This window comes from Clupea harengus, chromosome 26, assembly GCF_900700415.2.
Source record: "Clupea harengus chromosome 26, Ch_v2.0.2, whole genome shotgun sequence".
NCBI classification, from domain to species: Eukaryota; Metazoa; Chordata; class Actinopteri; order Clupeiformes; family Clupeidae; genus Clupea; species Clupea harengus.
Window position 1 is genome coordinate 9836767 of NC_045177.1, and position 12541 is coordinate 9849307.

Here is a 12541-nt window from a genome sequence, read left to right on the forward strand (position 1 = left end):
CAGTGAAATGCTTTCCGATGGTGTGATTTTTCACTACACTAAGTTAGGGTGACCAGATTTCCCGGACCTAAAACCGGGACACTTTGCGCGTGACCGTAATGCTCGTGCACGCACACGCTTTTTATCCTGAACATATGCCAGCCCAGGTCAGACATAGACATAGATTTTGCCAACAGCACACGTAGGCCTACTGTTCACAACATAATGGGGTATCTCAGTTAATATTCATGCATTTTCTATGTAGCCTACATATCTAAGAAATAATATTAAAAGACATTGAGTGAGTTTTGTGTGGGACCAACTTTTCAGAAATTAAAGCATTATTTTGGAAAATGTACCCACTGAACTTGTGAAAAAGTTTGTGAAAAGGTATTTTTCATTGCATGGCAATAAATTAACTATCAAGCCGCAGGCTTGAACTAAAGTTATGGTGACACTTTACAGTAAGGGTCATGAATCATGAATTATTATTGTGCTTTACTTCATTCCTTTATATCTTATGAATCATCAGGAATTGACATGAGTTCATAGGCTCTCATTCATGACCTCATGCATGAACAACACATCAACTAAAGCATTAGGTGGGGTACATTATTATGCAAGTTGTGTTCAAATCAGAATTTGCGCAGTGATGACCACATTGGTTTGCATACAAATAAATAATCATGATCATACTTATTAAATCATAATTCATAATGATGTGCCGTACCTAATGCTTTAGTTGTGTTGTTCATTTATGAGGTCACGAATTACATACTATGAACACGTCAGTTCCTGATGATTCATGGGATATTAAGGAATGCAGTAATACATAAATCATTAATGACATAATGCATAATAATACATACTACATACTACATCAATGAATTGTATCCTGTACCCTTAGCGTAAAGTGTTACCAATGTTATTCCAACAACACACACACACACACACACCCTATTGGAAACATTCATTCCGTATATTTGTCAGAGGGGTGAATTTGATGAAGTATCATTTTATTGGCTAAAAGCCTGCTGTGAAATTGCGCACAGGTGTCAGCAAAATTGGCCTTTCTCTTCGGCATTGTCGTAGTGTAGCCTAGCTATTGATATAGCCTGGCCGTTAAAACGAGGCAGATAAGAAGAGGCTTTGCAACAATGTTTACAAATATACATTGTAACGCTGGCTGCACAGATTATGCAGACGCAGACCGCTACGATTGACTGACACACACACACACACACATTGTTCAAATCATACGCTGGGCGCTGTAATATAATGATCGGGCTATAATAAGACCACAACGGCTATGTAATCGCTGACAACCGGGACAATTTCATAGTGGTTGGTGTAAACCGGGACATTTTAGCGTCCCGACAGGTTTTTGTCGGGACTCGGGACACGCAACTCAAAATCGGGACTGTCCCGGTCAAATCGGGACGTCTGGTCACCCTACACTAAGTAGGTTATGTTTTCCTCGCTGTGGGTTTGTCTGTCTGTCTGTAGATCTGTCAGCAAGCCTGTACATTTTGGAAGCAAGTCCTGTGGACCGATGAAGTTAAAACACAGATAAATGGTTTTCCCGTTGCAATGCCTTCCTTTATAGACAATAACGATCATACACCCCCATCACACTGAACAACCAGACTCAAACAAATACATATTGTATTAATTAGCCTATTAAGTATTGTATTGTATTAATAAGCCTGTTGTTAACCTTTAATGCTAGTCGTAGTCGGAGATTACAGGGGAGACTTTGGTTTACTGCTCCAGGGCCAAAGTGTTCTATATAACTCTGGGGTTATCTCCCTTTCTCTTCGGTCTGAGGTTGATGAGCAAATGAATTGCAACTTGATTTGGCCCAAGGATTTATTCTCCACACTGGTTGCACAGAGTTCAACGTTACAGCAACATAACTTTGCTCCGGTCGATACATCTGATCTAACCGTGTGCTTCACCGTTCTCTCTCTCTCGCTCGCTCTACCACACCCACCCTGTAGCCTACGTGTTGCTGCATTAAACATTATACATTATAGGAGCCGCACCATTATACAACACTGTATTAACATTAGATGGGGGACCAGGATGAAAATGTGACCTGGAACCATAGTGCGAACATTTTGATTGACGTCGGCGTATTAATTGCAGCGGGACAATGAAAACAAAAACTTTCCCGCGGAGCATGAAAGTGTAGTGGGCATAGGCTAATATTGACGTTATGGATACATTTGTGACTCGAAATACAAGGTTGCCGATTCAGTACCAGTGGCGAAAAAGACAGCTGATCCGACAAAAAATCAACCTAAAAGAAAATTGAAAATTTCAATAAATTTGACAATTTTACATTACATTACATTTAGTCATTTAGTAGACGCTTTTATCCAAAGAGTATGGAGGATTATCTATGGAGGATTATCGGGGCCATAACTAAATAAATAAATAAATACATAAATAAATAAATGAATGGTTAAATACTTGGATAAATACATAATTAGATAACAAAATGAGACACTAAATATATAAATGTTACATGTACTCGTGTATATATATATATATATTTACGTTTTCATGTGTTCACATTTATTTATTTATACTTACATTTATTTATTTATACTTACATTTATCCACGGTGTAACTTGCTGCAGCAAAATAACTCTGTCGTCCCCCGTCACCAAGTCAGGGGGCGGGTTAAACCCTCTGATTGGTGGTTCAACTTGAATCGACTGCTTTTGACTAATTCAAGATGGCAGCACCCGGTGCGGATTCAATAAATGAAATGTTGGCTGTAACTGACATTGTTTTTAAAATCATATTGAGGGCTTCGCTGAAATTATATCAACGATATCGGCCCTGACTGACACAGACATAGATGAAAATGTGTTCACGATCCTCAGAGAGATGGTACAGCAGATGAGGCTGCCAGTGGTGTATAAAGTACCCAAAAGCCATACTTGAGTAAAAGTAAAGATACCTTCCTGGAAAATGACTCAAGTAAAAGTAAAAGTAACCTTTTAGAATACTACTTGAGTAAACATCTTAAAGTATCTGATCTTTACTGTACTTAAGTATCAAAAGTAATTTTCTGATATTAAATGTACTTAAGTATTGAAAGTAAAAGTACAAGTAAATGCTGTTAATAAAAAAGCAAAGGGTCAGAATTTTGAGAATTATGAAGTTTATTCCGACTAGAATGAGCATACTTATAAACTGGGGCTTATTTTAACACAATTTTAACACAATAGGCAATACTAAAGCAGCACCGAAAGTAACAACCCAGTCATTACTTGAAACTGAAAAATGTTTTGTTCATCTTCAAACAAAACGTCCCAAAAAGCCATTATGAATTTTTTATTTTGAATTTGAATCTTTGTAACATTTTGTGAATGGGCTCCTGAGTATCCCAAGGTATGCATAAGGCACAACCTGAGAGCAATAACCTGGCGATCTGATACAAAGCCATAGCATTACATCAGGATCATCAGTTTTTCAAACAAGTTATCTGTACAGTGACTGTGAAATACTTTCAGCAACATGCACACACATCCCTTGAACAATACCGTTACTAGCAGCTATTTTGCTCAACACTGCTACGTTACTGTAGTGTAGATTGACACCATCCTAGCTAACTAGCTAGATACTTCGCCAGAATGGAATAAAGAATAAGAATAAATAATCTTTGTAGGTTATTAGCTAGCTTGAAATATTATATACAGATCTTACCCAGCGGTGAAAGAACATGACTAGTCTACAAGGTTGTGCTGGTGGCATTTAATGAAGAGGTCGTGGGGTTTCTAATTTTTTGATTGAGACCTGTGTGCTTTTGCTTCGATTATTGTTGTGTCCCCTTCGTTGTTGATCTTAATGTTTTGGATATATCCTTCCACTGCATATTGCAGTCCATTTTGCCTTGATCTGGAGCAGTGGCGATTTTAGCCTGGAATTTCTGGAGGGGCAATTTTGTATGACTTCATGTCACCGTCAAAAATCTAGAGGTAGCTGATTATTATAAGCAATAGACCAGTAGGATATGTTATGGGCTGCATTTTGAGTGCCAGCAGGGAGCAGAAATCCTATTTCAAATAAATTTCACATGTTGCCTATAATACAGCATTAAAGTAAAATGATTGCAACAAAGTAAAAATATTAGACAGACACATAGCTCAAATAACTTGACTAATTTATTAAGCTTGTGGCACACGTGTGGCATACAATATGAAGCGAAAGGCACAACTTAAACAAATAACGGCAACAAAACATGCCGCTAAATGAACAAAACTTTGTAAAAAGACGATGTCCTTGCAGATTGCATTGATACATCCATCAGCTCCAAAAAAAAAAAAAGGTTTGACTCACCAATGCAGATCACTTAAATAGGAAGTTGGCGTGGTGGTTCTTTGCTTGAGCAAACCTCTCGATGACTTTACTGTTAAAATCCACCAGTCCATTGATGGTAATTCGTTTTATACCATATATTGAAGATTCAGTCTTAGGCTTGATCAGTCAGGATTCAGGTTTATTCTTGAAGAATGGCGGCCGACCATTTGTGAGACAGAGACTTTCAGATCCATCCTCCCTCACAGAACTTCACCTCAGCATATCTGACTTGTTCCTTGGGGAACAGTCTGTTAAATACACTGGCATTAAGGGGTGTTACGTCTATTCAAATGGGCCATGCATGCAGGGTTCTTTGTCTCGACCTGGGGGGGAGGTGAGACCAATGTCGCACCTCACTCCCCTGGTCAAAATCAAGTATATTCACCCTGGAACTGTTTACATGCTAGTTAAGTCCAAATAAAAGTAACAATTAGAACTAGGTATAATATCATTGACTTATTGACTATGGCATATTCTTATGACCTATGCTGGTCCCTTCATTAGTGAGGTGCGACATTGGTCTCACCTCCCCCCCCAGGTCGAGACAAAGAACTGGAGTCACACACACGAACACACACACACAGAGACACACACTTAACCGTATTACCGTCAACCCACATTACAATAAAGTAATGCTCCATGTCATGTACCCCTCAGTAACCAGAAAGGAAATGTTTTAAGATGTTGTGACACTATAATGTATCTCCCATAATCCGTTATCTTCTGTACTATTGTTTAATCCTAACATTTCATTTTAGCTTAGTTTACCTTAGAGTTAACATGTGTAATTAAGTTTGTTCTGTGTTCTCACCGCTTGTAAACTGCATTTTCCGAATGGGTACCATGTACATATATGCAGAGGTGTAAAGTAACTAATTACTTTTACTCACGTTACTGTAATTGAGTAGTTTTGTTGTGTACTTTGTAATTTTTAAGTAGTTTTTGAAATTGGTAATTTTACTTTTACTTAAGTAGATTTTGACTGAAGTATTGTACTTCGCTACATTGGAAATTACATCCGTTACTGAGTAAAAAAAAAAAAAACATAGTTCAAGAAAGGAAACCGAAAAGCGGGAATCGCGCACGACAATTCTCACCATCTCTCTCATGCTGCAGAGAGAGGGTGATAGAGTCGATGCAAGCCACCGGTGCCGAGTCACCAGATGGAGGAACATGATAGTGCGGACGAGCAACAAGCTGAAGCACCGAACTTTCCGCGAGTTAAAATTAAAGAAGATGAAGAAACCCTGTGTCCACATCTCAGCAAGCAGTTTGCCTTCCAACCTAAAAGAGGCGACAGCTATATAATGCTGTGTAAGCTGTGCCTGCCCCGCCAGACAGAACTTTCTGCTTATAAAAATGAATCTTCAAATCTGCGCAAACATGTGTTGGTGAGTACAGTATTTGTCCCTTTCCATTAGTAGTTCAGACATCGTTCTTGTTGTTTAGTTAGCTTTGCTACAATACGCAAAATATGCGTGTCATGGCACTAGTAGCCTCATTTTGGCTAGCACTTGCAACCGCCCTGAGTATGCTAACGTCAACTAGCTAGCTAGCTAGGCTAGCTATACACTCGTGTACACCCCTTGTGTCCATCCTTCTGTTAACAGCCGTCATCCAATAGACTAATAATAATTCCATTCCTGTCTTCAATTCGTTTCAGGTCATAGCATTATTATGTGCAGTCTCTCATATTGTGTTAAAAACTGCAGATCGGTCATCACCAATGAAATACACCACATAAACTGATATTAGGCTAATCATTTGGCTGCCTCCTATGCCCTGAAACAGGAACGATGTGAATGCGCACACCATCGTTGTCAGACAGTTGGTCAATGTCAATGTCAATGTGTATGTCGTTATCTGGAATTTATCACGATGTTTAGTCAGATATTGATAACAATAAGTGGTGGCTTTGCAACGTGCACGTCTTTCATGTTCATGCTCAGGGGTCTTGGTTAGCAAGAATTCAGGATTATGAATTGTGACACATGTAGAAATAGAAAATAATGTTATCATTCTGTATACTGTAGGTCTGTCATCTCAAGTAGCTATTTATAGCTATTTCTGTGTTATGATGCACTCTTGATGGCAGCTCAATACTTAATTGTCAGAAATGTTGTTTGTCATTCTACAGGTCTAGTCTATGTTAGACAACACCTTGACCGGATGATAGAGGCTGAAGCAAGTTCGACCACATTCATCAGATGAAGATGATTTATTTTCCTCAATGAAGTCCAGAAGGTGAAGGGAAGTTAGAAGGGTACCTAGCCTGTGTCTCAGTCTATATGGATCTGCTGAACTCCTTTCAGAATATCAAAAAAACTGTCCCTGAAACTCAATACTGGCCTACCTGCCACGGCCGCCTGCGAGTGACTCTTCAGCTGTGCTGGATTGCTGTTCACTGCAAAGCGAGCCCGGATGAACTCTACTCACCTTGAAAATCAACTGCTGCTCAAACTCAACAAGAAGTTTGTAGACTAATGCTCTAAAGGTGGACACAAGTAAAGTAACCAAAGTTTAAATATACAGTGGGGTAGCGGCATTTTAACTTTTTATTTTAGCTGTCATGTGGTTCATGTCTTGACATGTCCTCCCAAAAGTTCTTAAATGTTGTGTTGACATGTTTAATGTTTAATGTTTGACATGTTTAATGTCATTGCACTCATATTTCTAAAGATTTCCTTTAATTAAAAATAACTAGTTTTTGTATCGGATTTATGACCCCTTGTCCTTTTTTGCACTATATAGGAGCAGCCCCGATCAAGTTGTTGAAAGTAACTAAGTAACTTTTACTTAAAGTACATTTTAAATGAACTACTTTTTACTTTTACTTGAGTAGATTTTTAAGTGGGTACTTTTACTTGTACTTAAGTACAATTTCATCAAAGTAATTGTACTTTTACTTGAGTACAACATTTCAGTACTTTTTACACCTCTGCATATATGTATTACTTCTGTTATATTTCTCTGCTCTCACGGCTAAAATAGGATGGTTATGTTGATATAACATCGGGAAGGAATTTGTCCCTAAATCAGAGGTCCACACAATTGGCGAAAAAGCGTGGGGCACTCTGTAACATGGGTTTCGCCTTCCCTCGTGAGAGAATGCCACATTCATGAGACAGAGACTGAACAAAGCCACTCACTCAAGAAAAAGAAAATAGTTAAATGATCTGATGTTTAAGACATACAGTCTTAAAAAGGGAGAATGAAGGGACCAGCATAGGTCATAAGAATATGCCATAGTCAATAAGTCAATGATATTATACCTAGTTCTAATTGTTACTTTTATTTGGACTTAACTAGCATGTTAAGGGTGAATATACTTGATTTTGACCAGGGGAGTGAGGTGCGACATTGGTCTCACCTCCCCCCCCAGGTCGAGACAAAGAACCCTGCATGCATGGCCCATTTCAATAGACGGTAACACCCCTTAATGTCAGTGTATTTTACAGACTGTTCCCCAAGGAACAAATCAGATATGCTGAGGTGAAGTTCTGTGAGGGAGGATGGATCTGAAAGTCTCTGTCTCACAAATGGTCGGCTGCCATTCTTCAAGAATAAACCTGAATCCTGACTGATCAAACCTAAGACTGAATCTTCAATATATGGTATAAAACTAATTACCATCACCATGAACAAACGGGTTTTCAATGGAAAGCATGGAGAGGGCGTTCAGTCTCTGCTGTCCCATCGTGTTTCTTGTGAATGGCTTAATCCTTTTGTGTGGCCCCAAACGTTTAATTACAGTGCATGAAATGCCCTGTATTGTTATTCCTTCGTTTCTTATTACAGTGCATGAAATGTCCTGTATTGTTATTCCTTCGTTTCTTATTACAGTGTATGAAATGCCCTGTATTGTTATTCCTTCGTTTCTTATTACAGTGCATGAAATGCCCTGTATTGTTATTCCTTCGTTTCTTATTCTTCTACTTCTTCTACTTCTTCTTATTCTTTGTACCGACTTCTGCGCTTAATTCAGCTCGAACCGCTTAACTTAGAAACTCCGTTCAAACTTTGGCGCGTAGGTCTTGTAAAGGACACTTATGCTATGTATTTTTCATTTTTCTAAACTTTATACTTTTTAAAATATTAAAGAAAAACGAAAAAAAAAAATCCCATTGACTTACATTGGGCCATTATGACATCATAATAGGGTCATTAAACTGGCTTGCACCTGTGCTCCACTGACACCTGCGCCAAGGTTCCAAGGCTCCTCTACTCTTTCTGTCCCTCTCCATTCAACTGTATAACTAGGAATATTAAGAGACACCTTCCATACTCTACTTTTTTTCTCACTCTACTTTCTCTCACACTCCATCTCTCTGCTTCACTCCATTTTCTCTCCTTCTTTCAATATTTTCCCTCTTCACTCTCTCTTCTTTCCTTCTTCCACTCTTCTTCCCTTTTTCCACTCTTCTTTCCTTCTTCCACTCTTCTTTCCTTCTTTCACTCTTCTTTCTTTTTTCTTTGCTTCTTCCACTCTTCTTTCCCTTCTTTCTTTTCTTCTTTCCTTCTTCCACTCTTCTTTCCTAGCTTCACTCTTTTTTCCTTTCTTCTTTCTTTTCTTCTTTCCTTATTCCACTTTTCTTTCCTTTTTTCACTCTTCTTTCCTTTCTTTTTTCCTTATTCCACTCTTCTTTCCTTCTTCCACTCTTCTTTCCTTATTTCACTCTTCTTTCTTTTCTTCCTTCCTTTCTTAACTCTTCTTTCCTTTCTTCACTCTTCTTTCCTTTATTCTTTCCTTCCACTCTTCTTTCCTTCTTTTACTCTTCTTTCCTTTCTTCTTTCCTTCTTTCACTCTTCTTTCTTTTCTTCTTCCTTTCTTAACTTTTGCATTTCATGCACTGGTATTTCCTTCAGGAAATGCATTTTCTAGTTTCTAATTTATCTTCCAACGACAATGTACTAAATTGCACCCTCAACAACTAGTCTACATTATTCATTGTAGGCTGAATTAAAACACTTCCCAAATACTCGAAAACTAGCGATAGCTAACTAGCAGTAACGTTACTGGCATTGATCTGTCTGATTTTGATCTGACTGTATGTTTTCTCTTAGTCACGGGGTACAGGTCTCGCGGTTTTTGCATTATTCCAGTCTAGTTGCCAGGCAGATTTCGTGGGGCACATCTGAAAGTGCCCCACCGCTCAATGTTAACTTTGGCCTGTGTGGTTCACGCTCATTGGTGTTTCCATGGTAACGGTCAATAATGCATTAACGTGCGCTAGGACCACTGATTCGCCAAACCTGCTTGCAGTTCTACCACAGTCCCTGACGTTGGTTTTCGTCACTCTCATGATTTTTTTTTTTTCTAAAGATGATTTGATTTTGTAACGAGTAACGAAGGTTTCAGGGGAAATGTATCGGAGTAAAAGTATCCGTTTTCTTTGCAAAATGTAGCGAAGTAAAAGTAAAAGTAAACAGAAATATAAGTAGAAAAGTAAAGTACAGATATCCAAAAAAACGACTTAAGTACAGTAACAAAGTATTTCTACTTCGTTACTATACAACACTGGAGGCTGCAGAGTGAGACGATACAGGCGATAAACCCTGGAGGTGGCTGGAGGCTATGCGAAGCAGAGTTGGTTAGCTGGTTGTTCTGTTAGTAATGCGTTTTTTTGGTTCCCCTGTCTTGTTGCTCCAAAGTCCTGGGTCTGAAACACTCTGGATTACAACGGGAATAAGGGATCTAAAGCACTTTACTGAAAAATGTAAAAGCATGAATCTGGCCTTAGCCATCTAAATAACAGCCTGAAGCTAAACCTCTTTGGAAGACTGAGTATTGCAGAGTAGTTGGACGAAGGGTACCGAATTGGCATTCGAAAACATGTATCATCCAGTGTTTCTGAATCTATTTTGCTCTAAACCTCTAGTATAATCCAGTGTTTCTGAATCTATTCTGCTCTAAACTACTGGTATAATCCAGTCTTTCTTACTCTATTCTGATCTAAACCTCTACACCCTGTGTTTTTTTTAATCTACTCTGTTTTAAACTTCTTGTACACAATGTTTCTGAATCTAGTCTACTCTAAACCTCTACTACCCAATGTTTAAACCTCTGGAACCCAACCCAATGTTTCTTAAACCATTCTGCTCTAAACCTCTCATGCACAATTTTACAGTTTGTTGAGAGTTGTTAATGGACAGTGTTAAGCACTGTGTTTTCATTAAATAAATCTTTGTTTTTTAATATATTCTACTCAAAACCTCTCTTGTGTGTGTGTTTTTTTTTTTGCTATTTAAACCGCACTGCCCAACTGCGCCCCCCGAAAAAAAAAAAATCACCAGCCGCCACTGACTATTACTACTAGAAATACTAGTACTACTAGTAGTAGACGAGTTGAGGGCCTCTTCAATTAAGGATGCAGCCTCACGCAGCAGCTGAGGGTATGTCTTCTGGGACATTCTGGTATCTTGATTTATTTAAATAATGCTCAATAACTTTCATTAAACTAAATATGGCGCTTGGCATCCATACCCGCCAAAATTCGGTATCCCGCTTGATCGACTGGTTGAGCCTGCCTTGTGTGTAATACTGTTCATTCACCAATCAGAGGCTTTAACCCGCCCCTGACTTGGTGACGGGGGACGACAGATTTATTTTGCTGCAGCAAGTTACACAGTGGATAAATGTAAGTATAAATAAATAAATGTAAGTATAAATAAATGAATGTGAACGCATGAAAACGTAAACGTATATATATATATACACACGAGTACATGTAACATTTATATATTTAGTATCTCATTTTATTCATTTTGTTATCTAATTATGTATTTATCCAAGTATTTAACCATTCATTTATTTATTTATGTATGTATTTATTTAATTAGTTATGGCCCCGATAATCCTCCATATCACATAGCCACACACGCAAAGAGAATACTCGAACTTCGCGCTGCATATAGGCTCGTCCTTGTTCACATCACATGTATGTTCGCGTACGTGCACACACATTCTAATGACCTTCAACCATACTATTAATAAGGTAACTTTGGTTGTAGTTATTAATTTAATTATTAATCAGAGTTCCAAATTGATAGTATAATATATTTTATGAGACTGATATATTTAACGAGACTGATTTGTGGATTATCATTATTTTGACCACGTGGAGGACACTACACTTTGTGTGGCGCCCCCTAGGTGTTCAACTTAATTGATCTGCCTTTGTGTTGAATGGTTGATGCCTGTCCAATCGGGTGAGATTACCAACATATTGTTGCTGTTGCAAGGATAGCACCAGTGTGTCTTGGTGGCCCTCGCAAAGACGGTATCACAATTTACACACAATTGCACCCACATTCACCCGGCTCCTGCTCACAGGGAAAGTTACCTACATAGTCTGGTACTCCCATGTGAGGCTGGTACCAATGTCACCTACAACAGATTGTTAATGTTCTACACAAACTGGTGATTATACTGATGGTTAATAATACACAGACAGGTTTTGAACATTAGATTCAGTTTTCTGCTTCTTGTTATATAAAAAAACTTCTTTTTGTATGATATTTTCAGAAAGTCATTTCAATAACATGTAGCATGATGCATACAAGGAAGTGTGCAGGGGCTTGGCATTTCTAGGCTACTGTATTGATGTGCTATATTGTTTTGTATATTTTGCATTGCGCAAAATGTTACGGCCAGTAAGTGCAGCCACTTCTTGATATGAGCAGCAGACGTTCAAGGTAAGATGTCAATAGTTTGACTACCAAGCTAACCTAACGCTTAGTTTATTTACGTTAGCTTGCAACTATTAGCATCGTATTTGAAAATGTATTGTGTAAAAGTTTGTTTAACAAGTCAGTTTTGTATTAAGCCGTATAACTTAACATCATTTTAAAAATCGTTTAAAAGTCAGGCAATCGACACGTTACTCAACAAAAAAGTAAAGGTCCTGGTATTAGCCAATCAAACATATCGTGTTTTCCGTTCCAGTCAGGTGACTGGTGTTAACCAATCATCACTTAAAATTACTTCCTGGAAGCGGATTGTCTGGCCTTCCACCCATTGTCTACTGACTGCAACAATACCATATGATACCCAGGAAGCACAGATGTTTTTGAGTAGCCTGTACTCTACCTGTCCTGCAAGTCAGTTTGGCTAAATGTACCCAAGTTACCCTAATTGAGGCCTCTGATCTCAGTACAGCTGTTCTAAGGGGGACAGTTTGTGATTTTA